This window comes from Prosopis cineraria, unplaced genomic scaffold, assembly GCF_029017545.1.
Source record: "Prosopis cineraria cultivar Desert tree isolate PC_DT_omini unplaced genomic scaffold, ASM2901754v1 PC2, whole genome shotgun sequence".
Taxonomy (NCBI): Eukaryota; Viridiplantae; Streptophyta; class Magnoliopsida; order Fabales; family Fabaceae; genus Prosopis; species Prosopis cineraria.
In genome coordinates this window covers 24686804-24694164 of record NW_026555333.1, presented here as the reverse complement: position 1 = coordinate 24694164, position 7361 = coordinate 24686804, and positions in this window count along the sequence as shown.

The following is a 7361-nucleotide window of genomic DNA, read 5'->3' as shown; positions in this document are numbered from 1 at the left end:
AATTTTATTTTTTAAAATATAAAAATAAAAATTTTAAATAGTTAAAACTATAAAAGGCTTGAGGCTAGGCAACTCCAACCCCCAAAAATTTTTTTTTTAAAAAAAATTAACCTTACGAACAAATTATTACCATACGAAACTTCACATACAATCCAATTAATAAAATATTTAGTTCACGAACAAACCATACCAAAGGCTGCAAAATTTGACATATGCAGCATCCAATGTTCGATGACGATATATATATATATATATATATTTGTTTAATCCATCATTATACACAAATTAAATAACATTCAAAAATGGGCAAAGTTTCCAAAACATAGTTCAATGTCTCTGAAACAAACATGCATACAATATCAAGTATGAACAGCACTTATCCTCACTTTCTTTCATAATATATGGATTCAGTATTAGCATCTGAAATGAAAAACAAATAAAGAGGAAATAATAATTAACATCTGTCAACTTTTCACCTATAAAAAGACATAATGATATAGAAGAGATGAAACAAATATATATATATATTGAGGATGAAGCCACAGTGAAAACTAATGATTTATTGATCAAGCATATAATATAAAGATAATTTCATAAGAATCAATTTTCTCCAAATAATCTAAAAGAGATAATTAACGTCTGCCAGCTTTTCACCTAGAGAAAGATTTTGAGGCTTCTTCCTTTGCTCTCTATATATTGGTGTGTCTGTTATTATTTATAAAATCAAATTTTTTATATAAAATATAAAAAAGAAATCTTTGTTTTATTTATACTATAAATTATAATTGCAATAACAACTATCATTTTTTTTATTCTCTTTATTCTATTTATTTGACCGACTAGAAAGACTAAGAATGGAATTGATATGTTCACTCGATCACCATATTTTGTGCGGAATTTTATTTTTTATATAAGCTCACCGACATTTGGTCAAAACTGAGCTTGTGTTGAACTAATCAATTTTCAATTTTCATAACTCTTTATAATTCAAATGTACGTATATATGTTATCTTAATAATTATTTCCTTAGATCATATGTCTATTCATGATCATGCCAAAGACAATTATTAAAATAACGAAAACAATAAATGTAGAGCATTGACTGAAAAACAAAGCACATGTTGTGTAGAGCAACTAACATATGCGAATTATTGTTATAGAGGACGATATAAAGACATCATATTTACCGGTTAATCATTCATCTTACACTGCATTAAGGGATTGTAAGATTGCATCCATTTATCAAATAAATAAATATATATATATATATATATATAATTCATTCACCTTATGTTACATTCATTAAATCTAGACATATTCTAGATTCAACGAACTTGAACATTATAGCTCAAGTTGGGCTGTTCTTATGTATGACCCTGTAGGTCCATATGAAATTGGCAATAGACTAATTACGCTATTAGCCCACAAGTCACAAGTGGCTTCTATTAAGACATTACAACTACCCATTTTACATGAGGATCGATGATCCAATGTAATCTATCATGCAACTATATCATATCCCTTTTGTCACGTAATATTTCAGTTAAGTACGAGACATGAAATTGTTATTCTCCTTTACTTGAACGTTACTTTCTCGATCTCTGAGTAGATTGACAGTAATAATGAAAAAACCCTTTCCATTATAGTATGACCGTATATTTTCTCAGTCTTACTCATCTAGGGGCCCAGTAATGTCTCTCACTTAATGTGAGGGATAAATTTCATCTTGACCACTCATATTTCTTTACATGAATATCACTAAACTCAATTATAGCCTTTATAATCACCTGATTAAAAGTGACTTTTAACTAGGTCAAAGTTTAGTAGTCATCATGTAGGAATCTATGATGATCTCAAGTCAAAGGGTTTAGTGAAATAGTTACATATGAGATAAGCTTATCACTTGTACCATGTAGCTTTTTCATAGAAGGTCGGTCCGACACCTTGTACTCTTTCAAGTGCTTATGACTTTAATTTGTATCTTTATAATTAATCAAAGTCATACTAGTCTTGTTTCATCTATGATCCCTTAAAGATGACTGACCAGAGACATTTAGGACAATCACTATAGTTTGTCCAATGATACAGTTATCATATTGAACATACAATTGTTATGATAATAAAAGAGAAATTTATTAAATAATAATGTGCATCGTATAATAATTGGCCCTAGGACATAATTTCCAACATCAACACCCCAAGTATTTATGAACAGGGAGAATCTGTGGTCCATAATGGGTGAAGGCGTTCTTGGCTAGGGTTGCTTCCTATAAATAGTGAGCTTGGACCAATTCAATTACAGGGCTAGTCAATAAACATGAAAAATTATGGGAGAATGGCATTTGGATTTTGGACTTTGGAGAGCCACAGGACTAATATATTTACACTAACGGCCTTATAGAATCTGATATAATTTTGCAAGTCCAAAGAACTCTTATGCAATTAAATTTTGATGAAAAGATGGAATTGTGCCCTTGGAAATACACAACCGAATATCCATAAATACATTTAAAGATTATTTATTAATAACAAAACCTCTATTTCTTTCACACAGTCCATGTAGTTTATACTTGGAGGAGAAAAAATTTACAAATTACTTAGATGATATTTACAACAAAAACTCTATAATTAATATTCAAAATTTATTTATTAACAACAAAGTGTTCATTAATTTCACATAGTTCACATGACTTACACTTGTTGCAGGAGAGGAAATTTGCAAGTTATTCAAATGAAATTTATAATAAAAACTCCATAAATAATATTCTGAGTTCATTTATTGACAATAAAATATAATTTTATTTTATATAGTTTATGTGGTTTATAGTTATTGAAGGAGAGGAAATTTACAAGTTACCTAGATGAAAATAACAATAAAACCTCCGTAAATAACATTTAAAGTCCATTTATTTATGATAGAATATCCATTTATTTTAAATAATTCATGTCATTTACACTTGATAAACAAGAGGCAATTTTTAGGTCATCCAAATACAATTTACAATAAAACGTCTACAAATAACAATTCAAGTCTACTTATTTTCAACGAATTAAAAGGTCCATTTATTTCATAAAAGGGTAATTCTGTTATTTTAGTTAATAAATTTAATTGTAAGAGACGCCTTTAAGCCTGCAAAATTATATCAAATTTTATTGAGCCTTTAATAAGAATATGTTGGTTCTTACGGCCTGCATCACAAACTTGCAATGCCTATCCATTTGTTTTTCAGACAGTGATATCTTGCTTTTCATTGCTTTCTTTATTTTTAAAATTAAGATTCTTTTTCCATCTTGTGGTTAATAGCATAGGCATGTCCCTACCAACCAAATTAATAATTTTATAAATATTAATAGAGTTAAAAGAGAGTTTTACTCTCAAATTATTTTTTCTAATTACTATTATAAGGTACCTCTAATAATTTCATTGAAGATGATATTAAATTATTAATTTTATCTGAAAATAGAATAAATTTTTAATTTTTACATATTTTTAAATAAAAAATTTTTAAATTGACTTTGTATTCTCTCTCTTAGTTAATGAATTAAAATTGAATTAATATTGAAAAAAACGTTTAATTAATATTCCACCAAGTGATAGCTTATATTAAGAATCATCAATTTCTTTTAGAATGTACGTACCTTATATAATAAAGACAAGATGGAATAATTTTGAACATTTGTCAAATTTTCATGTAGTGAAAATTGGGAGAAACTTTCATAGAGCCAATAAATGGGTGGGCTTGCTTCATATATTACACGGCTCTTATGGACATGGCTTATATAGACTCAGGACAAAAAAGACCCCATTTACCTTAAAATCAATCATTTCTTTAAGGTCAGTCCTTATTGATTAACGAAACCTCAGGACTAGATTGGTAAGCTTTTTTTTATTCTTTATTTTTAATTTTTTTAATATTTAAAAATTTAATTTTTACATTATAATATTTCATTTTTTTCTAAAATAAAAAATAATACTATTTAGAAATTAAAAATAAGTAATATAAGTTCTAATTTTTAAGCAAAAGCCAACGTTTTAGAAATTGGATTCGACAACAAACTGAAAAGGTCAACAAATCATGTTTTTTATGATTTAACCTGTTAGATCTGCAACTGAGATTGACTGGTAATATAATAATTAAATAAAAATTATATTTATACACACACATATATATAATACTAAAAAAACTGACAGTATCATTCTTAGTATCAAAGTTGTTCAATCATAAAATTTTAAGTTTAATTTTCCTATTTTTTCATATGCATATTTTTTTATTTACCTTATTTGTCCCCTTAAAGTAAATGGGTTATTAATTTTCTCCATAGTTTAACTCAAATAATGTCAATAAACAAATCATTCATGTAAAATTTTAACTATAGCACTAGAAAAAGCTACAAATTAATAAGCACACAAAATCATTACGAATTGATCAGTGTTTTTCTCGCTTTTTCACTTGACCATTTTCATCACTTTTTTAATTTTTAAATGAAGACATTCCTTTTCCATCTTGTGGTTCACTAGCATGCCCCCACCTGCAGAAAAATTTAACGGTTTAGTTAAAATTAACAGAGTTAAAAGGCATTTTCTCTTCTAAATTATTTGTCAACATTCCTCAAATTTTCATATGTATTACGTGAAAAATCAAAGAATGTTCATTACTCTACACATCGGGAAAGTTTATGAGAGAATGATAAATAGGTCTCAAAGCACTATTTTAATTTTAGAAGTGGTGTAATAACCAAGCTAATTAATGATAGACTATCACTTGTAGGGGAGTATAGTTCCACCAAATCGAAGCTTATGTAATAACCATTGACCATTCCATGGGTTTGAAGTGTGCTTGGGAGTGAGAGATTAGGAAGATGTGACTGTGTAGTGATTGTGGGGATGTAGGGATGTGGTTGTTTTGATTACATGTGAGATTGAACCCACGACCTCTCACTTATAAGGAATACGGACTCTTTAACAAAGCTTGTTTTGAGCGTTGCTCCTTGACAAACTTGATTTCAGAGGATGATTTTGGTTTCAGATTTGCAAATGCGAAAAAATGAACAGAGACTTGCCTTTTGCGCAGATTTTGGGGAATTGAGTGAGGTTATTTAAGTAATTTTATTTTTCTCCCTACAATCTCCCTTACCTTGGGACTTCAATTTACTAGCGCTTTAGAATATGTGTGGGACTTCATGGCCAAAAGCAAAACAAAAACAAAAAAACAAAAAAAGAATGTGTGGGACTTTTATGTGATTAAATTGGTCCTTTGAGACCCTATCAGTCATTCCTCCAGATTTTATTCTACCTCTCATGCCACCATCAAGACAAGTCAAAGACTGCAATGCTCATGAAGATGAAGGTTTATTTTTTTTATTTAAAGTTAAATATCATTTTGCTAAATTTTTTCAAAAAACATTGGGCATCCCTATACTGATAAGTGAGATAATTTTTTTTCTTAAATAATTTTTTTAAAGAGAAATTTTATCCTTTTATTAAAGAACTGTAAGATTCACTGTTATCTATCTACATGAATTAATTGTAAGTCCCATTGATCATTTGACTTGTTTTATTATTATTGGTTTAAAGTATTAATTTACTTATGAACTCTTTTTTTGGGAATTCTAATAAAATCTTGTAAGAAAATTAAATATTTTAATATTCAATTGTTTAAATATTTTTATTTATAAATATTCATCCCAAATTTATAAATTATTATTTTTTAAATATTAATAGGTCAACTAGTTTTTATAAATTTATGGATGATTTATAAGTTGTGTATGAAAATTTAATAATAATAATAATAATAATAATTTATAAGTCATTTATAAATTTCTGAAAAATTAGTTGGAGTTGATAATATTTAAAAAATAATTTATAAATTTTAAATAAATATTTATAAATAATAATATTTAAGTAAAATATTTAATAATTTTAACAAGATTTTATTAAAACTTTTGGAAAAAGAGTTCATAAGCAAATTAACACTTTAATCATACAATAATAAGCCAGGCCAAACAATCAATGAGATTCACACGTAAACCATGTAGGCAGATAATGTTGAAACTAACGACTTTTTAATGGAAGGATAAAATTACTCCTCAAAAAAATGATTTAAGAGAAATATTGTCCTACTTATCAATACAAGATGTGCAACATTTAAAAAAAATCTCAAAAAAATGATTTTTAACCTTTTTTATTTATTGTTATTTTTTAACTTTACCTCTTATGACATGTTCACTGAAATTTGATTTTTCAAGTGATGTGGGACTATGCATTTGCGTTTTTTTTTCCCCCTTCCTCAGGTGTTAGTACATTTTTTGTACTAATGTATACATGACATCAAAAGTATCATATCATATTCATTATAAAATTACTAAAAGTAAACTAAAAAAATAGAAATTAAACATTATTATCATCATCAACAATTGGGGGTACGTTTGGAGTAAGATATTACTGTGCGTATATATTTTAATTTTTTTAAAAAATAAAAGTACATAATCTATTATCAAATGACATTTTTAAGTTATAAATATTTTTTCAATACATTGGGAGGGTTTGGGCCATTTTAACTCTACTCACACCCTACTCTAGTCGTACTACCTGAGCTAGTATCAAGTTGCTAAGTTATAAAATTATTTTCAAAAATATCATAAATATTAAAAGAAACTTACATTAAGTTATATATATATATATATATATTATATGTATTAAGTTTAAAATACATGACCCTCGCTAGCTACGCTAAATCTCTCTCTGTCTCTCTCAATCAGAAAATTTAATCTTACAAACAAACCACACAAACATCACATACATATCCACAATCAAAATATCACATACATATCCACAATCAAAATATTTAGTTCACTAACAAAATATACAAAAGGCAGCGAAATTTGACATATGCATAATCCAATGTGCCATGAGGACATATGTTTAATCCAACGTTAGTACATTACACACAAAGAGCATTCAAACATCTGCAAAGTTTCCAAAACACAATACTCCAATGTTCCTTAAGCAACCATGCATACAAGATCTTCACTCTCTTTTAGAAGAGATGAAACAAACATACTGTTTCAATATTGGCGCCTGAAATGAGAAACAGAGAGGAAATAATTAACATCTGTCAACTTTTCACCTTTAAAAAGACATAATGATTTAGAAGAGATGAAACAAATATGGAGAATGAAATCAAGATGAAAACATTGATTTATTGTTTAAACATAAAATATATCAAGATAATTTCATAAGAATCACATTTTCCCTAAATAATCTAAAAAAATTTATTATATAAAATCTCAATTGTGAATAACATCTGGTTGAAACATTCATTCAATCTAAATAAAAATGAAATATTCTCAAGCTTCTTTGT